This window comes from Parus major, chromosome Z, assembly GCF_001522545.3.
Source record: "Parus major isolate Abel chromosome Z, Parus_major1.1, whole genome shotgun sequence".
In the NCBI taxonomy this organism is placed as follows: domain Eukaryota; kingdom Metazoa; phylum Chordata; class Aves; order Passeriformes; family Paridae; genus Parus; species Parus major.
The window spans coordinates 13,321,232-13,348,843 of NC_031799.1; the positions used below are offsets into that span (position 1 = coordinate 13,321,232).

Genomic DNA, 27,612 nt, shown 5'->3' on the forward strand with positions numbered 1-27,612 from the left:
ATAGTTTTGAGCTGAGGGATATTGTGGACTGTTAAAAGACCTGGTTTTTTTGTTGGTTTTTTTTTTTTTTTTTTTTTTGGGGTTTTGGGGGTTTTTTGGGTTTTTTATTTTTGGTTGGTTGGTTTAATTTTTTTGTTTGTTTGTGGGGTTTTTCTCGTGGGGGTTTTTGGGTGTGCTTTTTGTTGGTTTGTTTTTTAATTTTCTCAGAATTTTGCATTCTGCATATTCTGTTGTCCGTCATTCCCAGCATGTCCTCTTATGAACCTCCACGGTTTTGGTCTTTGTTAATAGCTTCTGTTTATTAATAAGACTGTGCCTCTGCTGAAAGTGGCTTGACAACTGGTGTGATTGGCAGTATTTAAAACTAGTAGAGATATTTGCATTTCATTTCAGGATGTTAAAAATTATTTTTGGCTCTTTCACATGGCAGTTGCCCATCACTTCACTGTGATACGCTTCTGACAGCACCATGGGATTGTGCTGGTGTGAAAAAGGCCCAGCCAGTACTGTCCAGTTGTGCATCCTACCATGCCAGGAATATTCTGAACAAGTGCTTTTGCTGAACACCAGCACCTGTGTGCTGAAGTTCTTTCATCCTTCTGTCCTTTCTGCAGGAGAGACACCTTGGATGGCGTATTTTGGGGGAACCACAGGGATATTTGGACTAAGGTCAGGGAGTGACAAGGCATGGCTGTAGAGTTCCTGGTGTGGTATCACACATGTGAAAATGGCCTTGCAGCATCCCTCTGAGACTGGTGTCTGCAGCAAGTGGAAATGGCTGCCTGGGAGCTGTGGGTTGATACTTTAAGTGTACCTGGAACTGGGACCTGCAGAATGTCCACCTCTTTACTGTTAAAGTGTTTTGTTGTTAAAACGTTTAAGAATTGTTTTCAACTGTGGGACTTGACCCAAGCCAGGGATCTGCTCAGGACCGAGGTGAGCTAACCAGGTTTCATGGGAAAGGGATAATTGTTCTTTCAGGAACAATGTGCTTGGGAACATTCCTGTGTTTAGTTGACACCCAGCCCGAGTGGGGTCATGTGATACTTGTCCTTTTGCTCCTCTTCTGCCATTCCATATTGAAGTCATGGTGGCTTCAGCAATCTGGTGGTGAAGACCTGGACACTTCTGATATTTTTGAGTAAAAAGCAGCAGCCATGGTCAATTTCTGTGATGGAGGAAGCAATGTCCTGATGGAAGCTAAGGCCAAATTGACCAAGGATTTTGAACAGGAGGAACGCCTTGGTTTGGTGAAGATCTAATTTAAAAGGAGAGAATAGCATTTTAGTTTCAATTTCATAATCACATAAAATTGTTTTTAATGGCTTTCCAACAGAGACATCACACAAGGTTTTTCTTTTGCTTATTATATTGTATAATTGGTTCCTGGTATTATCAAAACACTAGGAAATCTCTCTCAATAACATAATTAATCTCAACATGTTACAATTTGGTCTTAGCAAGGTCTGTTTTCCCAGAACCTCATATTTTACAGCAAGACACTTTGAATTGTGTGTGCATGTTCTGGTGCTGTCCTGTAGTTTTGGCAGTCAGTGCAGTATTCAAATCATAGTACATAGTGCTTGCATCACCTCAGCATTTGATGGCCACCACTGCGTCACTGGGCAGTTGTGTCTAGTAATGCCTGGAGTTAATGGGATTCAAAAGCTTTTAAATACAAAGCAGCTTCCTCAAAAGTGTTGTGGGGTTCCATCTTGTATTAAAAATAACATAGCAGCCAAACTAAAAACATTATGGCTTGGCTCTAATGATCCAGGTTTTAAGAAAGTGAGCTTTCAGGTCTAACTGCTCCTATCAATGTATCAATTACCACTACCACTAGCATATACGTAAGTAGCATCTAAAGACAAAAACAAAACCAAAAAAAACCCCACAAATCCCATTATATGTATTGAGCTTACTAGGTGCTTCTTAAAATGAGATGTCTGCATTAAGTGTGAGGTGTGTTCAGCATGAGTTTGCAGTATGAACATGCCATTTTTATCATTTTACCATCCATTTTTTCCCAGAATATCTATCAAAACCCCCAGGAATAATATGCTGAATTCTTATGTACTGTGTGTAGGCTGCTTCTATGGAAGCTGAATGGCTCTTGATGCCTCCTCGGGTACCTGATGCAAGTGCCATCTTCCCATGCTGTCAGGGCTGCCAGCTCCTGTCCCCCTGTGCAGTCCAGAGAGAGGACAGAGCCCCAGTGTAGGTGGTGCAGCTACTGACTGTTGCTTGTAAATAATTTAGAGGGTGGAAAAATAATGAAGAAGTCACGTAGTTCTTGTTGGAGCTATTTGGTTTGCCACAAACCCAGTCTCTGTAGACAGTGATAGATCTCTGCCTTTCAATAAGAAAGTTTGTGTTGCACAGAAGGTAAATATGGGTTGTGGAGGTTTTTGAGTGTATTCCTGTTGTTGACCCACAGTTAATGAGCAATTTGTCTTGCCTCTGTTGAATAACAAATTAATTTGCATCTTTCTATGTTTTCTTTCTAAAGCTGGCAGCTGGAAAGTAATTTGCTTTCAAAGTAGGGTCTAAATAGAAAGCAATATAAGTAAAAGAAACTGACTTGTATAAATACAGGATTTTTTGGGGGCTAAGAGAATACACCTGAAAATATCTGTAGCTAATATTAAACAAAAGGGTAGTAATTTGTACTTCTGTGGCACGTTTTTCATATGCTTTTGAAATAACTTAAATACATGTTCTCCACAAATAACAAACACATGAGATTCTTCAAGATTTGAGCTAGAAATAATAAGCCCAAGAATTGCAAGTGTTACTCTGTAAAACATTGATAGTTCTTTGAGCATGAAACCTTTATCTTCAGAAAAAAATATTTGTCTATTATTTGTTAGGCTCTTGAGCTATGTCTAAGCTGTATAAAGTGTACCATTGTGAGATGTTCTCCTTTTTAATATTACAGACACTTACATTTTTACTAAACACTGTTAAGGAGATCATTAATCCCTGATATTCTCAGTTAAGAATAAAATAAGTATATGACAGGTAGAGAACAGCAGGAGAAGACCCTGAAGCAAAAAGTGTAAGGGCTCTGTTCATCTCTTATTAAGAAAAGGCAAAGACTTCTCATCACCCTTACAACTTTTTCTGAAAGGTGAAAATATTCTTTTCCCATGTTGACTTGGGTTATTTAAACTTGACATTCATGTAAACATCTTAAGCATTTAAGCATTTGAACTTTAGAGAAAATAAGGGAAATTCATTTGAGTTCTTCATTCTTCATTTGAAGACTGCTCCAACAGCCAGCTGAGTTTCTATGATGTTTTATATCTCCATAATTTCAACTGAGTAGGGATCTGGTCACAACATGTTTGCTCTCTGGTATAAACCTAACTGTTTCAGTTTTCTTTTGCAGTTAAAGCCAAATCAGTAACTCTTGATGCTTCCACAGATAACAGAGCTCTTTAAATGAGCACCATTCACTCATTTGGTGGTTGAAGCACCTATTTGATTCTTACAGTACAGCAGACCCTCATGCCCACACAGCTGCTGGCACCAGGGAGGTTTTTGAAGAGGCTGGTACTGCTCGCCTCCTCTCACAACAGTACAGCAACTTTTCTTGAGTCATCATTATCTATTTAGTTGAAGGCAGATTTTCAAGTTGTTGCTGCATTTAAGGGTAGCTAACAGTGGTACTGTTAGCAAAATCTTTGTTTTACTACAAGCCATTTCTGCAACTACAGTTGTGGAAGGTTTGGTGTTCTGGGCTGTTCCCTTAATGCTTTAGGCAGATGTAACTTGGGCTTAACAGGAGCAAGCCACAAGATTGCTGGATGAAATCCCAAACATAGAGTAAACAAGTGGGAAATATACCTCTGAGGGATTGCTGTCTCCCCAGGGTCAGAACCACAGTAAAACAAACCTGATTGTGAAGAGAAGATGAGCTACACACAACATTCAGGTCATTTTTCACCCACAGCTGGGCAGGACAGTGTGTGAACCTGGACTGGTGTCTGCCAGTGTTGCCATGCTATGCCCTTGCTTGGATAGAAAAGGATCTGATTAGTATGAGCCATCAACTTCCTTCATGGCAATTCTTAGATCTGTGGTTTATTAAACATCCAGATTCCTTAGTAGAAGTGCCAAGTGACCCCATTTTTTTTTTCCCTGTACAGTTACTTTACAGAGCAAGTACTGCTAGGCTGCTTACCTGGTATGATTCATCATTTTTTCCTCAAGGGAATATATAAAGAAGGCTTTATTTGCATCGCTCTCGCTTCATGTAATGCCACGGTCACAACAGTGCAGTGATGTTTATTGTAATGTTCAGAGTGTTTTGCAGCTTCATGTCAGTCATGTGGAATTAGGTTATTAATGTTGACTAGAAATCTCATCCAAAAAGTGAGTGTAAGAAGAGAATGACCTTTTACACTTCTGGCTGTTTCATCATGCATGCTTACAGAAGGATCTTGCCATAATTCAGAATCCTAACATGGCAGAGAAGCAGATATCTGGCTGGTGTTAGCTTTGGCAGTTGGTTTCTTTGTAGCTTAGAGTCTTAATTAAACCTCTGAGAGCCCAAGGGATTAGTTAAACATACATGCAATTATCTTAGTGTTCAGGAATTTTGTATGTTTATTTTTAAAGACGTTCCTTCATTCCTTTTCTCGGACTGGAATGGAAAAGTATAGATTACCATAAAAGTTTCTAAAATTATATTTATGAAAAAAAATGCATATTATGATAAAGGATTTCTCACCAGGGCTCAGATTAGGAATTATATTCACAATATTTTTCCTGTTGCTATTCCCTGCTGAATTTCTTCGTCTGATAATATTACTGTTTAGGAAGTGATAACATATGCATGTAACAAGTTAATTGTAAAAGCCCAAAAGGGGTAATTTGATTGTGCTACTGAAACAATAGGAGTCAAGCATTCTGGTCTGTGGTTGCCAGTTTTAAATTACCACAATGGTTGTAAATCATGCAAAGGAATTGTGGGAAACAGAACTTTCAGCTTTTCATTAAAATGCCCCATTTTCTGCCCAGGATCACTCAGCCATCTGTCTAATAGACGGCAGTGGTGCTTCACAGACTATTCCCTCAGCAACCCACGCCAGTAACAGTGGGGTGAGGGAACATTCCTGAGTATTGCAGTGTCTTTAAATCTTAACTACACACGTTTTTGGCTAAGAACTGAGTCCACTTCTCAATGTAAATGATGCAAAAGCAGGCACTGGCAGTTTTACACTGTTAGGAACTACGCGTATGTTGCACGTATGCATAATTAGCTTGTTAGCACTGAAAACGAAAAGAGCATTTTATATGCCCTCTTCTTTGCTGTATATGAGATGCTTCTCCTTTTTACCTTTAGAAAATAGAATCCAACTCCAGCATACCTGATCTCATACATTCTCTGCCATTGTGTGATTTCACTAATGTATCAGAGGACCTGGGAGGAGCCTGTAGAAACATTCTGGAGAATCAGAGAGGAAAATACCACACTCTAAAGATTTCAGGTAGTGTGTAGGGGGAAATAAGTGCCAATTTTAAAATGAAGTCCTAATATCTCCTATTTTCAAACTTCTTATTTTACATATTCATATTACCCATGTTGTTGGCATTGGACTGAGACGCAGGCTATTCCTAGGAAGACCTACTCCTGTTGTAGATAATCTGTATTTGCCCTATGGTGGAGAGGGGAAAGTAGTTCACACTGCTTGTGGGGGCTTGTTTCTTTCTGGGGTGTTTAACAAAATGGCAGTTAAAGATAATTAGACTTTGTTTAATGAGTTCTGAGTTAGGACAATGGAAGAGTTTAGTTGGTTAGCTACTGAACTGCTGGTTCAATGTGTATATAGCCCTACTAGTTTTGGTTTTGCTGTCTAAAAATGAAGGAAGCTGTATGAGTAATGGCAAAATAGCTATGCTGCAGTTGAAGTGAGTAGTATTTGGGTTAGTGTCTCTTGCCATTATAAGGCATTCCTAATGCTTAACTCTGCCCTGATCCTTCCTGTGACATCTGTACCACTTGAGCTCATCATATGGCCACAACGTGTACGTCTGGGAGTTAGGATTTCCAGGATGCTAGTGCCTACATCTGTCACAAATATATCAGATGTTCTGGGATTCCCAATATTGTTTCTACCTACCACATTTCACTGATTCTACGTTGTTTTATACTTGCTCTTCTTCTCTTAAAAAACAAAAAATACCAACATATTTTTAAAAGAAAGTCCATACTAAAAGGTTTCTCTGCAGAAATTTCTATCTGCATTAGTACGCATGGCATGGAAACATGTTCATCTCAGAGGAGAAAATACAAGTCATTCTAATAACAAGCACAAATTATTATGAAAGATAGGCAATTGCCATCCTTTTTTAATAAAAGTATATTTATGAAGTAATATAGATAGAAGCCATCTGTATCCCAATTCAGTTAACAGTAGAGTAACTGATATGTTTTGATTAATCAGAAGCTAGTGTGATTTTGTTCTTAGTGTGGAGAAGGCTACTATCATTTAAAAACATTAGCTGTTCATGCTTACCAAAGTATAAGCAATGGTGGTGAAATGCCTTCTGATTGCCTTGATTTACTATTATTTTGGCAACAAATAAAGGAAACAAAGTAATCTTCAGTGAAGAACTCATTGTATCAGCTAGATTTCCATTTATGTTCTTGTGTTTTGACATAGCAAAAAAAACAAACCTGGCCTTCAGCTGTATGCAATCTTTTGCTAAAAAGGAGATCAGTGGCTTATGAATTCTTAACATGAAGATTTTCTTCTTCAGCTTTAAGCTGTCCAAATAATTTATTTTCTAACAATAATTTCCTTTAATTTTTTTTTTAATTATTTGAGGGGGTAATTAATTCCAATTTTCTTTGGCCTTTAAATATTATATTTCATTTCAGCTCCCCTTTAACCTTTTAAAGTAAGATTTAGGTAAAATTTTAAGTCATGTCTTCAAACAAATCATTACTTTATTGTATAATACTGCAGTGGGTACTCAGTTCAGGTGGAAGGAAATAAAATTTTTGCAGACTTTTATTGCATCTCACTTCTCTAAAATTCAACTTAAGTTATTAAGTTATTAAAAGTTATTTTCAACTTATTCCCAACAGAATTTTCAGTGTGACAAGAAAAATTGATTTAGAATAAAAGGTAGGAGGAGTCTGCTCAGTCAAGAGATTTTACATATATGCAAAACTCGCATTTCTGGGTGGGACTTCTAAAAGATGTGAGGGAAGGAGGGAGCACTGTGGGTGTGCAAGTGAAGAGCCCAAATGGAAGCCGTCACAAAAAGCACAGATTTGTGGATTTCAAACAGAATAGTGAGCAAAGGAGACTGAGAGTAGAATTAAGATTCTGATTTGTTTTCCAAAAACAGATCTTCAGGAACTTTCTTGAGGTGCAAAAGATCTATACTTTAAAGCCAGGCCCACATTTTGGATAGTTAGACTTTCAGTGAGTGGATACATTTGGTTGGTTGAGTTTGAGGTGAAAATTGTAGAAAGATTTATGACAGTTCTGAGCTTGTAGAACAGAGAATTTTGTAAGATGAGAAATACTGAACATATTTATAATAGAAAAGTAGAGCCCTAGAGTGAATAGTCAGAAGACAGCATGAGGGAGAAGAAGAGAGGAGTAATAGGGCAGAGAGAGCAGGAGGAGGGAGATGAAGGACTTAGAGTAGACAAAAAAATAATTTAATCTACTTAATGCTTGAGAGAAATCTTCAGACTGTTTCAGCACTAATCCACTCCTTTCCTCTTTCCTCCAAAAGAAAAGATACCAGAGGGGAAAAGTCGTAGGTGAGTTGTGCTGGCACTTGTAGCAGCAGTGGAACAATGTCCCGTCAGGAGTAGCTGTGTGGCAGCTCCCTGGTGTACTTTACCTGTACTGTTCAGAGATCTTTCAGTAACCAGGACATTAATATGACCTCTAGTTACCATCTCTCTCCTGGGCTCTGCCTTAGAATTGCTTGAATGTTGATTTATAAAGGGAACACAAAGTTTGTTCCGTGTTCTCCGCAATGCCCCGGAAGCACTTTTTGGATACATAGAAAGGAAGCTGGGCCTCTGTAGCAGAGCGACACCACCCATGCTGTCTGAATGATGCTATCCTTGAGTCATTGCCCATGTGGGAAGAGCTGATCTGTGGGCCAGCCTGGAGATGGGCTGTTGATCAGTACAGACTGTGCTGTACAAAACTGGGAGTTTTGTTGTTCTGTTTTGAATCTTTCTTGGTTACTTGGAAAATTTTGCCATAGACTGGCTTTTGGCTTCTGGTGAATGAGAAATCCAAATTTTGGTACTTGACATCCAGCCACCTCACCAGCATATCTATCCTACCAGGGTTTTCTTGTCCTCTGTTTTGCCCTGCCTGTGCAGTCATCCTTGTCCCTTTGAACTAAGTGTAAATTGTGAATATTTTATTACTCTGTTAATTTCTCTACACGTTTAATTCCAGCCTCTTCTACAGCTTTTTTACACTCTTAATTCTTCTCACTTATTTTTTCTAGTGCATAGGGAGTGTCATTTGAGCTTTTTCTTGCACTGTCAGAGTTGGATTTATCTGTGCTCATTCAGATATGTCCTTATTCACACTTCCCTATAGACAGTTCTCAGAGATGTGACATGACCCACCGTATCCTAAAAAGCTGAAAGGAGTAATTAATCAAGAGTATGAGCTCCCTTTGAGGGATGGGACTGAGGGGCATGACATGCATTCTGCCTGCCAGTCTTGATACTTGCTGTAGTCACTTGCTGGCAGCTGAGACATTCCAAAGGAGTGGATCTGTGGTATTCTTATGGAAAAAAAAAAGGATGTACTGTTGTCTTGAAACTGGCTTTCCTGTGTAAATTATTTAAGTAAATTAATGAATTGTTGGGGTGATTTCTCTTGATGGACCTCGCTTCAGCTCTGGTTACAGGAATGGATTGCTGCTGGTAAGAAATGCTCTCACAGGATAAGTATCTTCCTGCTTCCATATTCTATGCACTAGCTTTCACAGGTGAATGAATATAGCTGATTCTGTCTGCTGGGATCTCTAGCAGGCTGATACTCAGAAACAACAGATGCGTGGTAACTGCATCTTGCTTTTTGCATGTGATTTTATGTGATAATTTTTATAAAAGATTCATGAGTTTGGAGAAGAGTAGTCACTGTGGTGAGAAGCACTTTCAGTTTCTCAACTGCTATTGCAACTTGAATTGCTGGAAACAATTGCTTTCTTTTGTAGGTCTTTGAATAATCAGTTACCAAGTAAGCTATATTTCATAAAAAACTTCAATCATTTATTGATCCAAAGTTCTAAGTCATAAAATTACTGAAATGTTCTGATATCAGCATGTGGTCTGAGGACTTAGTGCTACTTTAGAAGGAAACAAAGGACTCTAAAAATTGTATCCATTATAACCCTATAACACATTTACTGTATCTACACATTTTTTTCAGATCTGTGACCAAATTCTGAAATGCTACTTTTATGTTTATAACCATTATTGTGAATTTTCAGTCTGACAGTGATTAGTCTATAATTCATGCTGCCCTGGTAATCTAACTGCTGTCCAGCATGCACTAGAGTTATGAGGAACAAGCTGAATTGAAAGTTGTTTGAAATATGCTGCCTTTTATTTTTTTTTTAACCCAGGGTTTCTTTTCAATAAAAACTTACTTGTTTATCTATATAGGTCACTTTTTTTTCATTCTGAGTTTGGTATATTATTTTTCTTAAATCATGTTCAAGTTTTATTTCCAGAAAGTTGACTACTTCATTTTTCTTTGTGCCCAGTACACAACTGTTTACAGAAATAGCTGCTTGTAAATAATCTTTTCAAAGACTCACATTGTGAAAAATTAAACCCTTGATCCCTTGGTCTAGATTCTTAAAAACTGACAGGATAAATTAGAGCTCCATTAAATTAATGATTCAGTAATGGATAATGAGGATTCAGGCTTATAACAATGGGTGAAGTGCAATTGAACTCTGCATTAAATCTACCATTAAGTGAAAGAACAAGGAAACATAATTTGCATCTGTATAAATGCACATGCACTGTAGGAATCAGTAGTTGTTAAACCCGGAAGCATTCTTTGTAACATCTACTCAGTTGCTCTCAGAATCAATTAGTCCACTATGATGAATCTCCTGAAATAATCTGAGATTGAGGAGAACTAAAAGACATACATCTCTTTGCTTTAGGTTCTTCTTCTGTTGTAAATATTTGGGAGCCCTTGAAAACTTTCAAGTCACTTCTATACTGAGGCAATTAAATTTACAAACAGATTAGTAAACATACCTTAGAAATGCAAGACAACTGCAAATCCCTTTGTTTTTAATGACATCATTTACCATCAAGGTGTAAGTGTTTCATAAGGAAACTATAAGAGATTATCTGATTAGGCATATAGGAATCTCTTCAGTAAATCTCTTTGATGTCTGTATACTGAAATGGGAAGGGGAAGCCCTCTCCCTTTTAATTGAAAGTGTTAAGTGACTTTACTTGATTGTGTTTTGCAATTATTCAGTATTTCTCTTGTGTACTGTATTAACAAACATGACAGAATTGCTAATAAATATATGAAATAAGTATAGTTATGTGAACACATAAGTAAATTTATATTCCTAACTCAGTCTAATATTGGCCAGAGGCTGGAAGCTGAGTCCTGCCATCAGTGGTGTTCCTGCCAGCCCCTGAAAATAGGCCTCTTTGAATTCCTGTGTCTGATTTAAGATTGTTGATTCAATATTTTTAGAAGGAAAAACAAGCCTAAATCAATGGAGAAGTGCTTGGCTGGAGATGTGAATTGCACAAGATATGCGTTCTCACTTGACACTTCAGGTAAAACAGACTCTGGATGAAATCTCCATCCCATTTCTATGTAAATTCTGACTCCATCCCAAAAAAAAAACTCCTACCAGAGCTACTTTCTGTTCCTTAGTTAGCCACAGGTAAAGAAACATTGATTTTTGATACTGATGGTCTTTTAGTTGAACTGTTTTTCATTGGCTGGTGACATGATGTCTTGCGCTTTTTTTGAGATGTATCAAAAAGACTTCAAGCTATAGAGGCAGTGTGGATGCAAATGTACATGAAAATTAGAAGCAGAATTTAAGAGAAAATTAATGATGGCTATGACAATTTCTGACATGAAACAGAAACTCGTATGCATAAATCTTTTAATTTAGATGTGTATATATATATATATATATATATATATATATATATACACAGTCTTAGGAAAGATGAATGGAAGGGTATGAATTAAATGCTCAGATTTCCCAGGTGCCTCATTATGACTGACTTCCAGGGAGGAATTCTGGAGCTGTGTTCTTTCTCCTATTGATCTGAGTAATAAAATAACAGAATAATAGAATATTTAAAATAGAATGGAATTAAAATACAGAATCTACTCTATAGTGTCCTTGCTGTATAGGCTTCAGAATTTGTGACATAGAATATAATACCACTTCTGGGTCTCTCTTTCCGTGGTGATACAGGACAGTAATGCCATGTATAATCTTAAAGATCAGTTAAGGAGCTGGTTGGAGATCTCCCTAGATGAAACATTTGGCTCTGAAATAAAACCTTGAGTGTCTTGCTTGAGACCTTTAAAAGATTTTTTTTCCCTGATCTTTGTTGTAGGATCATTCTTCAGAATTAGATTTTAGAAACTAAAATTTTGAAAGTATGAATAAAGAGAAGATTAAAACCAACAAAAAATGTTTATTCTTCAGCAATTTTTGGCATTTGGAAAACAGCTATTAAAAGCCATAGCATATATGGCTCCTGTGGCTTCGTTAAATGGACATCTCTCTAGCATTAAGAATATTTGTTTTCCAAAATTGTGGAGGATTACCACAACAGAAATATATTTAGAATATAGTACATATGTAGCTTGGAACAGAGGGCAATAGAAAAGCCACAACTAAGATGTAATTCTTAGTGACTCTTTTTGCCTGTTACATTATACCTCAGTGGTGATGGTTGATGAACAGAATTAAGACCAGTATTTCATATTAACAAAATATTTATTTTGAACATGATCAGTACATTCACTCGTATTCCAGCAGTATTTGAAGCCACAAGTATCTCAGCATATTGCAGGAACAGCTGGTGAGGTCTGGATGTCTGGCCCAGCCCGTGGCTGGGGATCTAGAGTTGATGGTAGGGCTGCATTTTAGCCCTTCAGCCCTACATGCCTGTGCACTTCCCAGCCACACTTTTTACCCCTGGCTGACTTCAACATCTTTTATAGCAAAATTCTGTAAACCCCTTTCATTAATGCTTAATCTCTTTACAGGGGCTCCTTGATAGCACCAGTCACACAGTCCTTGCATGAACATGAAAACCAGCATGGAGCTGTATGCTCAGTGGTGTAGGTTTTAGGCATTGCTCTGCATAGCCAAGTGATGTCCAGATTCCCCTGGCTCTGCAGAAACTCTGAGAAAGTGCAGTTCTGGACTGAAAAGCTGAGAACATACTTCAAGAAGTGTAGAAAGATCAGCCCATTATGCTCCATAATTTTGAGTGAAACTGAAAATACTTGGTAACTCATGAAGAGTTACATTTCTCGGGTCAGTGAAATCTGAGCCCTGCTAAACTGAAATGGAAAATGTTAGCTTTTTTGAGGAAAAAGAAGTGACAGTAAGGCAGGAAATGGAGTAGCTGTTTTGCGATATGACAACAAAGTAGGCTTTTTGTATTTGCTGCTGACTGAAGGTTGAAGAAAGTGGTGGCTCATAGGTAATGCTTTGTTTGAATGTTACCAATTTGTAAAACTTGTAAAACCAGTCATTTAAAAATTAGGAATGCTTAAGGTAGCAGCTGCAAGGCTTAACAACCAAACTAAACTCAAACTTAGCAGTGAAGGGGATAAGGTAAATTTGCTGCTATCCTCTTAATCTCCCTCCTTTGTTCCCAAGAACAGTGTGCTAAGGTTGCACCATTTCAAAAAGTAGAGGGGAAGTGGGAGCCGTGGAGGTTTCATCTTTGCCTGAGTTACATACTAAGGCACCAGTAAGCCTAAAACAACATTTGTATTTCTGAATTATAAACCCTGTACTTCGAAGCCTAAATTGTTTACCAACTGTGCTGGTTAGTCATGAGCTTTTTTGATCCAATAAATACTGTGTGTATGTTTCTGTATTAACAGTTTGCCAAGTCATTCTATACACTATGTCTTTCCTTAGAGCAGTGACACTTGGCAACATACATTTATCAGGTGATTTTCATAATATGCTGTATTTGCTTCTCAAAAATTCTGTATTTTCTTTCTTCATTTTTACAGTCTTAGTTCCATGAACCACAGTTTTAATTCTTGCTTTAGTTAGTATTAATTGATATGCTTTTCCATATGAACTGACATTTTATGTCCCTACTGATTAATTGAATTGTATTATTTGCATTAATTGATCTGGCTGTGAAGAATGGGATTGGACCAGATAATGTCTGGCAGTGTTGCACAGCCTGATTTTCTCCATTTCTGTTACACAGGTTGCCAGTTACTTGTACCTAGTAATGTGTTTACTTGAAAAGCAAGTTGAAGTGATGGAGATTTTTTTTAATTAATATTATTAATCTTTTAGTAAATTCCAGTTTTCATTTTGTTTCAGCTTTGTAAAATATTTTTTGTTCCTTATTTCTGTTTTTGATTCCTCAGTATTTCTTAGGTTTCATTAAAGATCAATCTAGTGCTTATTGTTTCCTCCACATATGGATTATGATCAGGTACAGATATCCATTGTGTGTTTTTCTCAATTAACTGGTTATTACCTTGATTATAAAAAGGTGCTCCAGGCTTCAAAAAACATTTTTATGTCCATGTTCTTTTAAAATTTGTTAGTCTCTTAAGTGTGGACATAAGAACTGTCTGCAACAATCCAGTAATAGATCTTTCTTCTAGTCTTTTCCTTGGCATTTTCCTCTTCATTTATCAGCAGACTTTTCCTTTTAAGTTACTGATATGTCAGCAACAGTTTCAGCTAATAGAGTTCTGGATTTCCAGCTGCCCAGATCTCAAAATACTTTCTATAAACATTGACTAAACTATTCTTCATAACATTCCTACAGCACAAGAAGATAAGTAACTGTAGCTGGGAATATGACATATTTCACTTAAGGAAGGCAGTCTGAATTTCTGGATACCACAAGAGCTATCTTTTTTGTCAAGTGAAATTTCTTGGGTTTCTTTTTGCATCCTTTACAATACTAATAGGGTTTTTTTAAAGGCCAAAGAAGTGTATTAATTCCTAAATTTGGCCGTGCAATGCAGGGTCGACCTGAACTACCCTGTCTACATATACACTTGTAACCATAATGCAATGGAAAACATAAATTCATCTTTTATCCTACCATGAGTGCCAAAAAATAATCAGTTGTTACTCAGCTTACTGCTGCTAAGAAAATGTTCCAGTTATTGTTATGTCAAAGAGGCAAAGACTGCCAAGTCTGTAAGAACATAAATGTGGTTCAGTGAAGTATTTAAAGCATGAAGGGCAAGATTTATTGTTAGACTCCTAAGGATATGAATAGATTGAGACGGGGGGAAAAAAGGACTCTGAATTGGAACTAGAATGTGATCCCTTGTCCAGATTAGATTGGTGAGACAAGTGTAAAGGTTAAACAGATTCCAAGTTTTTGCTATCTGAATAGAAGAAAAATGATGGGAGGTTCTGATGTGTTTTCTTAGTGTTTCCTTGAAGGAATTTAGGGAATTTCTATGCAGAGGAGAAAGTTGATGAGAGGATTTAAGGAGTTCACAATTGCAGAACATTATTTCAGCTGAGGATGTGAAACCCCATTACAAGTTTGAAGGTACGAAGTTTGAACTAAGAACATGAAATCACAGTATATCTCAAGTTTAAAGGCAGCTATAAGGATCATCAAGTCCAATTCTGCCCCTCTCAGGACCATATAGAACTAAGCCATATAACCAAGAGCATTGTCCAGACTATCCTTGGACCCCTTACAGGTTTGGTGTCATGACAAGGGGAACCTGTTGGAGGGACCAACCACCCTCTCAGTGAGGAACCTTATCCTGATGTCAAACCTGAATTTCCCCAGTGCTTCATTCCACTTGTGTCCTGCTACTGGTCACCAGGGAGAGGAGATCAGCATCTTCCCTTCTCTGCCTCCCAGAGGAAAGTGTACCTTGCTGCCAGGTCCCTCCTCAGTCTTCTCTTCTCCAAGCTGAGCAAGCCAACTGACCTCAAAAGGTCCTCATAAGTATTGCCCTCAAGGGGTTTCACCATTTGGGTCACCCTTCTCTCGACACACTTAAACAATCTGATGTCATTCTTATATTGTGGCATCCAGAACTGTCCCCAGGACTGGAGGTGAGGCTGCCCCAGAGCAGAGCAGAGCAGAGTGGGACAATCCTTGCCCAGCTGGCGATGCTGTCCCTGATGCCTCCAGGACAGGGTTGGCCCTCCTGACTGCCAGGGCACTGCTGGCTTGTGTTCACCTTGCAATGAAATGTGTTGGAATGGCTTAAAAATGCATGTGAAGAGTCCATTTTTTCTTCTGTTTGAGATAAATACTTTCAAAAGGTTTAGGAAAAAGTTGTTCAAGCCTCTCAGCAAGTGTCATACATCACAGTTGATGCAATCTGGGGAAATAAAGTGCTTTTCAGATAAAATTGGGATACATCTCAGAAAAATGGCTTTGTTTTCCTTTGAGTGAAGATGTAAAGTAGTGGTTTAACTGGAAATTGAAAGAAATAAAATACAGGATGTTGTAATGCAGTTAGCAGAGTTATGATAGCAACAGGAGAAATATAATAAAGAGACAATGAGGATTCCTTGGGTCAAATATTCGAAGCAAAAATGCTCTGGAAATAGGTGCCAGATTTCACAGGTGCCAGGAATCCTCTGATGCATCTGTTGGTCATCCAGCATAATGGAGAAGCAGGAACTCCTAGACAATCTTGTAGGATTTGTGAATCCATATCATGTGTCCTAGACTCCTTTTCAATGTTCCATGCAATCACAGGTTTGCAATCTTTCTTCCAAAGCTTTTGTCTGCTGCCTGCAACTTTTCATTTAGATATGTAAATACACAGAATTGTGGAATCATGGAATTACTGAGGTTGGAAAGGATGCCTGGATATCATCTATTCCAACCCTTGTCCTCAGAGTGAGCTTTCATTAATGCAACTGTGCTTTGAGTCCACTGGAGTTTTGAGTACCCCCAGACTCCACAACCTCTAAGCAGTCTCTTTCACTGTTTTGTGCCCTCTGCAATGAAAAAGGCCATCAGTAAAGATTTAAACAGTATTTACACTTGGGCTGCTTCTTTAGTGGCTGTTCCTCAGCTGGACTTTTTGCCACTGGTTGAAATCCTTTGAGCCAGGCATTTCAGCCAGTGTTCAGTACATTTCATAAGTTTGTACTTCATCGTTAGGATTTTACATGGGACACGTTTAAAAGCCTTTCCAGCTTTTTTTCAGCACTGGACCTTTCCTTGCTTTTTTGGAGACCAAAATAACTTTTGGCACATTTGACTCCATTTCATCTTGTCCAGATTATTTTTTGGTAGGTTAGCTTAGGACATAATGAGAAGATAATGATGGGCAAAGATCCTCACATCCCAGTCAAGGTAGGGATGAGTCTGAGTCTGTTTCTTATTTTGGGAAACAAACTAGTTCGGATGGGCCCTATCAACTCAGTGCTGTAATTCTTTTGTTTGCCTTGTGGATTACAGTAATGAAATGTGCTTCTGACAAAATATGTCTCTGAAAAAAAAGAGCTTGACCTGTATCACTTAATCTTGTGAATCTATGTTACCCTTTTGTGAAGCTGAAGTTTATCCAAGAATCATTTTAAAAGAAGACTGCTAATCATTTTAACATCTAGCCTATTTCCTTGTGTACAGTAATGCTTGTTTTTCACACATAAGGAACTGCCAGAGCCAAGTGCAAATATAGCTGATGTGCTTGTATGGCTGTTCTAAACTGTTGCTGACGGCATTTTTTGTGCTATCACCCCTTGCTGCTGCCACAGAAAATGACGCACTTCACCTGCAAGAGAGAAGTAGCAATATCTTTATTGATGTAAAACAGTGATTTAACAAAGTTTGGTGGTAAATGTGTCAGCAGTTTAACAATATTCGATGGCATGGTATACTTGATTATTTACAGCACAGAGGATGTGGTCAGATAAAACTGTCCAGGAGACCATCCTGTTGAGTCATAAGAACATCAGAAAGGACTCCCCTGTGTTCTAAATTTTCTGATTGGAGTTTAGTTGTGGCTGGATCCAGACGTAGTGCCAGGCTTGGTCAATACTTTATGGCTAAAGGATTGTATATGCACAATCAATATTTTATCTCACTTAGGTAAGATTTTGAAGTTTAGCATGTTGCTAATCACTTACCAACAATCTTCTAGGACAAGGAATATCTCAGTCCCAAGGAGTAATGTAGAGAGGTCTCTGTAGTGGAGGGGAGCTCCTGGCACACAGCCCCTTCTGTGCAGATCTGAACAAGCCTCAGGCTGTCCCCTGTTTATGGAGTAAGATGATTGACTTATGGTTGTATTTGCACAGCAGCCGTATTTCATTTGGCGCATGCTCAACTAGCCCTAGCTGTTGAACAAGACTCACGGCCCTTAGGTGTCAAGCAAGATTTATGGCCCTTAACTATTGTGTTGATATCTGTGAGCCAGATGTAGCCGTCACAACCACCCCGGGTGGCTGTTGCACAGGCAGAAAACAGCAGGGGTTGGAGCACATCACCGCAGCTGCCAAGAGTGAAACAAAATGTTCTGAGTACAATCAGGTAATCAGAAGTTAGGACATTTCCCTTTGTTGCCCATAAAGTAGCTGAGAAATCTTTTCTGCTGCTGAGCAGGATTTCAAAATATTTTGGAAGGACTACTGGAATAATTTTTTCTGTCCTATTGTAATAGGATTCTGACTTTGTCATATAAAGGTCATTTCCCCTTGTTAATGCCATAGAGAGTGTTTTGAAAAAGAATTTGTCAGTAGTCCTTAGCTCACTTCAGTCAACAGCTGGCTCCGACTTTATAACTTTGTTCCACACTAAGCTGTCGTTTTATTTTTGGAAAAGAGAGCAGAAGGCTCACTGCTCAGTCATTCTCAGAATTTAGAGTTCTTTCAAAAGTCAGAAAAGAAATTAACACAAGACTTCTTGTAGAATTACATATGAATGGGGGACACAATCAGTTACATTCTCAGCCTGCTGAAATGTGAGCAGGCGCTTTCTAAAAGGAGTGATAATAGAATTTGGCTGTGCATATTATAAGGTAGACTAACCTAAAGACTAGCTATGTAGGGATTTGTCTAATCCACTTGTTTCATGATGTGATGGAACTCTGCTTATAGGCTTTACTTTGGATAACCACACATAGGACAATTTATTTTATAGTAATACTACATATTGGTCATGCTTTTGTATGCAAGGGGTTTTCTGTTTATTTCAAATGTCTGTTTAATTTTTCTCTGTTGAAAATGTTGAAGGATTTTCTCATTTGGCAATTGGGGAGGGTATTGTTTCCATTATAAATACAGAGGTAACAGCCTTTTACACATTGCACTGTAGAAGGATTCCAGAGAAATACTGATGAAGCTTTCATTCAAAGCAAATTTTTCTTTCCACTGCTTAGTGATCTGTCTGTACGTTAAAATTATACACATAACAGGGAGAAAATTCTGGGGGTACAAAAAAGATTATTGCTACTCTTTTTTTAGCTAGTGCTAACTCAATAAAGGAAAATTCTCTTTTAAAAAATTTAAAATTTTTTTCTTGTTCAGGCTAGGGCAGTGTAACCCTAAGCATTCAGTTTGTATGAACACAGTAGTTCTTTAGATGTTACTTGTAGACTGACTTTTTTTCACCTGTTTTTTTAAAGACCTTAATACTGTGCAATCTGGTCTTCTTTTTGTAGTCCCACCCACTAGAAACCAGATTATTATGAATTATTTAAATAATATGAGCTTCATGTCTGACTTCTTAAAATGCTTTTAAAAGCTGACTTGCATCCTTGGGAAGAAGGAACTTTCCATGTTGTATTTCTGTTATTTTTCTTTAACATAGAAATGCTAGTAGTTCAGAATTGTTTTGGATGCTGCTGCTGTGCCAAAATACCGTGGCAGCAAAAATGTGCTTAGGAATTCAGAACATAACATGCTACTTTTTTTTATCAGCATGCCATCTTCCTGAGACTTAGGCACTGTCCTTTTAGAGGAAAATTAAATGTTATTTTCTTAATTTTCACCAGTTTATAAGGTACTGTGCTGTAACTTATTGTCTTAAGTGGTAATGGTAGTAGTAGTAGTAGTTGTTGTTGTTGTTGTAGTGGTACTGAGATACTACTCATCCTCTTGATGGTCCAGAGATTACATTCAGGGCAGCAGATTTTCACCAGGAATGTGCGTTAAGAATCAGTCACCTTGACCTCTCTTTGCCTTTTAAATGTGTGTTCATTTTAGTGCCAAGGTTAGCACGGGGTGCTGTGGCTTGGCAGGCCTCAGTGACACGGGGTTTCAGGCCACTGCTGCAGTTTGAGTGAGAAGCCCAGGTGCTGCTCTCAGGGCCGCCAAGCAGACTGCCCTGCTGGTGGCCTTCCCTGACAGACAGCAGGACCAGGACACATATCTGGATTTTGTCATGTTGCCCTCCCACTGCAGGTGACCTTTGCTGTCCCAGAACTCATCTCTTGTCTGTTTCTTCTGTTTTCATGTAGGTGCTGGGATGGCTGGAGAAGGTCGTGATTTGCAGTCGAGCTGAGGGAGGCGTGAAGCATCGTCCATCCCCTGCTGAAATTTGAGGTAGTGTGATCATTTTTATCTTACCTGCAAGTGACTTTATTACTGGAGGTGGCTTAGCAGATTGATCAACAGTATCCTGTAACGCCCCACAAATGTTATTTTTCATACAGACCCTAGGATTCATTCCTGCAGGAGGTGATAATTATACGTTATACAAAATTCTGATTGGGATCTAATTATCATTTTTCAATACCCAAAACAATAGAGATATATATGAATTGAGGCTGACAGATTCAGTCCTGATTAAATTGATGACTTCAATCCCTCCTGTCAGTCTCTCGTAGCCAGCATTTCAGACAGAGGAATGGGTGACTCTTAAAAGTGGTTAAAAGCCATTTTTCCTTGTCAGAGAAAAATTATACTGCATTTTACCGAGCCATTTCCCACACAGAGTGTTATTTAGGATATTAATTGCCTGACTTTAAATGCATGCTACTGAAACAAATAGAGGAAAAAAAAAAATAATTGTATTTTATGAGTCAGGGAGAATGTGAAAATGCCTATCAGAATATTGTGGATAACAAATCATGGTTTAAATGACACAAGTGTCATTGAGTTCAAATGTACATATTGGTTCTAATTCATGTCTAATTCATATCTAATTCATTAGTTCTTTCATGTATTACTGAAAGCCTAATCAGAATACAGTGGGGTGAATTTGAATTGAACATCGCAGAAATATGCTATTGTGTAAGGGATTCAGACCTGTGATTACTCGTGGTGAGAAGCTGAAAAGCTGTTACCTGGTGCTAAATTGCTACATGAGACTTTACAGCTGCTATCCGTGTTCTGTAGCAGTTTTATGAGACTTGAACTGGCTATTCCTGTCTTAGTGTACACAGTTGTACTGTCATTAAATAGAAATTCTATTTACTTCTAGCTTTGGTAACAATAGCAGTAGGTAAAACTTGCAATCCTATATCTGTGTTCTTAATGTTCCTGAAACCAGATGGTAGAACTCCAGATTCATTCACTGTTCCATGGATCTCTGCTTGGGATATTTGTCTGTACCAATTTCACTAAAAAAAGTAGAAGGTCAGAATGGTGGAAAGTTACTTGTAAAAATGCTTGTAAAGTATGCATAAATTAGTCATTAGTGAAGTCCTTAACCAAAGCTGTCCTAATCTGTGGGTACCATGCCTTTCCATACAGAGTTCAGCACACCTGGAAAACAGTTTATGAATGACTTCTCTTATTCTATAGATGAAACATGGCCAAGCAACCATACAGAAAACTGCTTCTGTGCTCTGTTTTTCTACCTTTCCGTGCCCAGGGAGCCATTTGATCCATAGCTAAACTGCCCATTCCTGATTCCTCTCTGAGCAGCCTAGCACTGGAGGGACACAGCTTGGACATTGGGTCTGGCCTTGCTTCTGAGCTCCACTCATTCAGATTCTGTCACCCTCTGTAACCTTGCTGTGTTTCAGTTTCCTGTTTGTAAATAAAAGCCAATAATTACAAACTTTCAGAAGGGAGCAAAAGATCCCAATCCTTAGGAAATGCTGTTGCTTGCACAGTGCTTGTCATATTTGATGCGATGTTGACATGGTGTTACCAGAGGAGAATTTAAACCTTCTGTATCTAAATGTGACTGGTTTGGTTTCTTTTCTTTTAAGTATATGAATCTAGTCACCTGCTATCAAGTGTGATTACTGAAGAAAAACTTGCATGCAGCAAGGGAGCTGAAAATAAGTACTGATTTATGCATCAGGGCAATTCAAAACTCTGTCTGCTCTGATATTCCAAAGCTTTAATAATAATTGGGGAAAATATATGCTATGAGGAAGTGGTTTATTGAATATTTCTGTACAATTTGTGTTGAACCTAAGAGCAGTCAGTCTCATAATGCTTATGTGAACATGGCTGTTTTCACAAGATTGGTGTGATTGGTAAGTGTCATACATATTTTAGGAGTAGATGGTATCATTGCTAATGACTTCCTAAAAAAAAAGATAAAATATTTTTATGCATAAAATGTATATGTATTTTTTATATTACATTTTTTAAAAGTTTTTCTTAGGACGGAAGCATTTGATCTCTCCAGAAATACAGCTTTCTGTGATATTAAATTTATTCAGTACAAGAGCTACATAAAGGAACAGTCCAGCTCTTCCCTTCCATGCTGACAGTTTCCACATGGCAATGTGGGTGAGACTGCCATTCACAGCCCAGGGCTGAGTGATGTGAGGGTGGTTAGTGGTGCCCTGATTAAAGGGAGAGAGCCAATTCCTAATGCTTTTGCTGACAGGCATCTGTGCAAGCAGCCTTGATCCCTGCTTCAGTACAAAAATACATACTGAGGCAAGGCTGGTGGTCAGACTTCAGAGGAGATGGGTAATGTGCTAGATGAGAAGAACCCCCAGCAGGGATTTCCAAAACTCTCTCCAATGCCCTACCCTTTGGTCTGCTCCTTTTTTTGAATCATATGTCTGAGATCTAACTTGGTATGGGATTTATATTTGTGATAGACAGCACAGAGTGGGTTTGTGTCTGAGAAATACTTAGAGTGGTTGTGGGTCAAGGCCTGAGCCTCTGGTACCTTGTGAATTTTATCTGTAAATATCTATTTCCTCATGGTCCTGTGTAAAATAACAGCAAGGAAAAAACGTGAATGTGCTACTCAGTTTTAATGAACAGTTGAATGTGCTCCAAGTTTCACTTTTTTAATGAGCTGGTATTGTGATGGAGTTCCTGCAGAGAAGGAAGTCATAAAATCACTCCATCAGCCAGCCAGCTTTGCACTGGGCTGCTCTGTTGTTTGTAGCACCTGTTTGTTGAATAGTATCCCATTTTAAGCTGATGAGTACAAAGTTCATGTGCTTTGTGTGTGATGTCTAAAATCAAATGTTGCAGTGTTGAACTATGATTGCTTTTGTCTCTAATATTTGAAAAGGGGTATATGTGATACGATAGGCTTACATCCACTACAGTGGTGTTTCCACAGCTAAAGAGCACAGTTCATTCCTATTGTTTATGGAAGAACTATATACTTATTAAGAAGTACACTTATTAAGAAGGTTTTTCTACTTTCTTGAGTGTTTCAGATGAGCTTCTATTTCTCTTAATTGCAGTCCTTCCTGTCTTAATGCAAACTGTCGGTTTGTTGAGTTTGGGTTTAGTTTTGGGTTTGGGATTTTTTTAATCGGCTGCAGCTTTATTTTGTGTTGTTGAGATGGTGGGCAGTGTATCCACAGACTGTAATATTCTGTGTTAAGTAAGGGGGGGTTGCAGTCCATGCTTTACTCTGCTGCAGTGTAAGTGCAGGCAAGCCGTTCCTCTTCCCAGTATGTCCCTTTCTCTGTTAAATGGGTAATGCCACTGTCTCCTGCTGCAGACTGGTACAGGATTTGCTGATGGAAAATATTATCTGGCATCATTAAAATACCTCTTTAGAAATAGATCTGTCAAATTAACTTCTATATGGTTGTTTCTATGGCTTATTTTACAGATACTTCTTAATTTCTTCATTGGTAAAGTTTTCTTATGGGAAGGGATGGGCATCAGGACAAAGCTCTGTCAGTTTCCAATTCACATTTCTAACTACAACCTGGGATTTCTCTTTATCTCTGTTGCAGACAAAGTCAGCATTGTAGCGCTATGGTAGCTGCAGGTGCCCACCCAGTTTTTCTAGGAGGTAAACTCTCTAAACTAGAAACTGTTCAGTAGGTCGTTAACTCTAGAGATTACCAGGCATGTCTGTTTGGATTATTCCTCTTAAAGGCAGGCTGGCTTCATCGCCCAGTGAGCAATCCAAACTTGACTCCACTTCCTTAATAATCAGTCACATTTCAAAGCTGTTCTGGATCCCATGTCACATACCCTTCTACCTCTCCAGACAGGAAAATATGTTGTTAGCCTTCCCACACTTCTTGCTCATCAGGTCCTTTGTCTTCTAACCCATGGTCATCTGCCTCACAGGATGGAATCTCCCCCTCTCATATATAAATATTCATTATATATATATATATGGGGAGAGAGAGAGAGAGAGAGATATAGAGAGAGAGAGGTACACCTTCAGGTTTCATCAAAACACCGATATACCTGTGTGCATATGTGTGTAAAGTGCATACAAACACATGGACACAAGGCCCCACTTCTGGCGCTTCCTTGGGAAGAATTCTCAGTTTAGCTCTTTCTGTGGTAACTGAAACAGCTAAAATAATACTATGGTATGTTACAGGACATGAACTGGAAGAAGTTACTTGAAGCCCATGAAAAACCATTTGTACGTTAGATTGGCTTTCAGTAAAAAGAAATTTTTCTGTCAGGAAAATAACTTAGTCAGTCTCCCTATATTTGGAAATACTAGACCCTCTAGCCTTGAAAAAATCTCTGATTAAAAATTCACAACATTCCTCCTACAGCTCTTGGCCTAAAAGGTGTCATCAACAGCTGTATCATAAAAATGTTTATCAGAAGTGATTGTTTCAATATAAAGATTTTAGTGATCCTGTTTGGTATCTAAAAATACTCACATGTTTTTAAGCAATTTTGGTAAATGTAAGTAAATAGTCTTTCTCTTGTATGTGAGATGCTTCATCAACACATACTTTAAATTAAAAGTCAGGTATTTTGTATTCCAGGTCTTACCAGTGCAAGTGGAGGCAGAAGTTAAGAGACTTTTAAAGAATTTTATGAAAGGTTTGAACAGAGATCAGCTTTTCTTCACAAGTTATTTCTTTCCTCATGAAAACTTATTTTGGCAGCACTGCATTTAAAAATACAGAGTGATCTCCACTTGCTCGTCTCATTCAGTACTTCTTTTAACTTTGTGCTGATTTTTGCAATTAAAGATGTAGCTCAAAATCTCTCTATGTGTCTCTATGAAGCAGTTTAAGCAGGTGTTAAATACAGTAAGCTAGTTTTTGGTAGGTGACCACCATTTATATATTCAAATTTGTGTGGACTTAAAGCATGAAGACAGCAGCAAATAGGGGAGGTAACAATGCTAGTACGATCTTAGGACACATGGAAAGCAAATCATATGGCTTCTTATTAACAAAGAACTTCTTAAACAGATAATTTTGCTTGCAGTTATTGTGAAAAAAAGTTGCACTGAATAGGTGTGCCCATGTACTGACTCTGTCAGTTTAACTGAAATTCAAAGTTGGCTTCAGTCTGCATATTACAGATTCAAGATAAATTAATATATGCCATATCTTAAACTTACACGAGCTACAGGATATGCAAAACTTCACTAAACTAAAATGCACTGATTACTGTTAAGCCTTCTGTCAAGAAGATTGCTCTTTTCCTGCAGACCAGCTAATAGTAAATATGTGAGTGCTTGGAGTCCTGAGTGGCCATCCAGAAATGCATTCAGAAATGCTTTGTCTGTCATTTACTAGCTTTCACTTACCGTGCTATTTAAGTTAATGACTTCCTAAATGCCATACAGGCTCTGTTATGTAGTCTTTAATCTGATTAGGAGCGCACAAATGATTTAGCCTGCGATTAAACCATATAATTAATTTCTCCAATGGTAATGAACTGTTAAGTAATTTCATTAGGCTCGGGTAAATACCAGGCCTTGAACTTAAATTTTACAACTTCTTGAAGATGTTTTTTTCCTGGAAGAAATGGGGGTTTTTTTATGTAAATAATATTTAAAATTAAAACCTGCTTCATCTGATTTCCTGAAATTGCTCTTTGAGCAAAATGACTGGCTATTTCCAAACTGTTCCAAAATTATGAAACTCCTGGTGCTCTCCAATGAAACAGAATTGGGTTATAGCCAAGAATTTTTGAACAAAGCATCTTCAATTTCTTTCAATTACATTTTGCTCAAACCTGCCTTACAGACTTGAAAGAGCAATTTAGGAAAATCAGAGGGAGCAGAGTTTTTATGTTTCGGAAAAGCTCCAAGAGATCAGATGTGGATTTATTTATGATGTGTGCTGCAACTTAACTGTCTATATTTTGCCCAAGTACCAGGTAATATGTTTTTTAATTTGATAATGCAGGTACTGGTACACAGGAGAAAGCTTGCAGAGACAATGCTGACTGAACAGTGGAACTGACCCACTGCATAGTGATGATCCTGCACATATAAAATGGTTATTTAGTATCAAGCATAAAATTAATCCTGTTTGTTTCCCCTCATGTTCCAGCCTAAACTCCCAGTGGTGTCACACTGGTTGCATTGCACTGTGATTCCTGTGCTTCATTATTTTTTCCTAATTTCTGTGAGGTGCTAAGCTCTCACAGTGCTAGGAGAATTACTTAGCCACATTCTCGTGTTAAATATATAATCTTGCCTACTTGAAATCAGATGGTTTTTACTGCTTTGCTGCATTGGATCCACACGGCTGTAGTCCCAACAGGATTTAAACTTCAGTGCTGGCAAGCTACTGAAGAGCTTTTGCTTTATGGTTTGGGGTTTTATTCACACTTGCACAAAATTTTTTTACAGAGCTCAAAATAGAATTTAATCTCTTTATGTAAAGTGTGCGTAATTATCTCAGTGAAGGCTTTTTGAGTAAAACAACATTTTTTTAGTACAGATTACTAGGGTGTTAGTTCTAGATACAGACTTAGATATTTCTCTTTGCTTTCTTGACATTATGTTGGACATTAAATGGATGGATTATATTTTTTCAAACAGACTGGGATATACATTTGCTTATATAAATAAATTCTAGCACTTTTATTTGCAATTCATTGTACAAATAACAAAGCAAAAAGCAGAATTTTGTCTTTTGTATGACTGCTATCTAAATACTAATAATAACTAAAAATAAAAAAATTAAACAAAAAAAACCCAAACAAAACCACAGAGAAGCCTTGGAAGAATTAGTACTATAGTTGAGAAAGTGTTTCTAGCCTGAAATAATTATCATTCTCATAAATAGGCCTGAATCTTCTTTAGTGATACAATTATATGTAAAGCTGAGTATCTGCTCAGCAATTCTCATGTGCACATTATGCAGCTAAATGTTTGCACTTTCACCTGAGATGCATCTATTTCACTGCTTTGATCTGTTTTGAGGGCTGAAAGGCAAACAGAGCAATTACGTCTTTTCCAAATTCAGTTTTTTTCTATCTGTGTAATAGACAGAAACTTAAGACTGTAATTGCAACCCTCTTTTAGGAATTGTTTTCTGATGGAGAGATTTACTAGTCTTAGAGCTGAAATCCTCCTTCTTTGTACCTAGTCCATTAGGTTATGGCTGTCAAAGTACAGCACATTTTCCTGTAAATAAAGAAGTGACACATCATGTGCCACATCCATCCTTAGACTTCTTAGCCACATTTTTGGAGAACAACTTTTAAGAGCTTTCAGTACAAGCCCAGAGCAATGTCCAGAAGTGGATTCACTGAAGGGGTCCTTGATCACATCACAGAACTGATAATCATTTGGCCTATTAAGTTTACATCAGAGTAACTAACAGACACATTAATCCATAGGAAAAAGAAACCAACTAAAAGCACTAAAGGTATCTCTTACAATAGAGAGAGAGATAAACTGGGTCTTGAAATTTCATATACTCTCTATTTCAAAATTAAAAGTGATGTAGGAAAAAAAAATTTCTTCAACCCAAAGTGAACAATTAATTCAATAGATTCCATTTGCAATTTTAACATTTTAGCACTTGAAATCAGTATTCATTGTTTAGTTGACATAAAGACCTAATTAATAATAAAAAGTTGCCTCTGTTCCATAGGTTTAGCATGTATTTATAGTGTACTTTTTCATAGTCCTCAAAGTCCTCATGCATAGCAAGTGCAACTTCATGTTTCTTTTGTTATTTAGGTTTTCACTTTTTTTTTTTTTTAAAGTGAAATGTGCCCTTTATGAGGTTTTTAGTTGGTTGTTTTTTTAATTTGGAGTATGTAACTTTT

At 37.8% G+C, this 27,612-nt stretch overlaps 1 protein-coding gene across 3 annotated transcripts in view; it reads left to right on the plus strand.

Moving 5' to 3' along the window:
• Positions 1-27,612, plus strand: part of GHR (growth hormone receptor) — a 152,182-nt gene that overhangs the window by 54,193 nt on the left and 70,377 nt on the right. For all 3 annotated transcript variants that reach the window (XM_015653138.3, XM_015653137.3, XM_015653135.2), the window contains exon 2: positions 19,686-19,770. The gene's annotated coding sequence lies outside the window, so the exon portion shown is untranslated. The remainder of the gene's footprint in view (positions 1-19,685; positions 19,771-27,612) is intronic.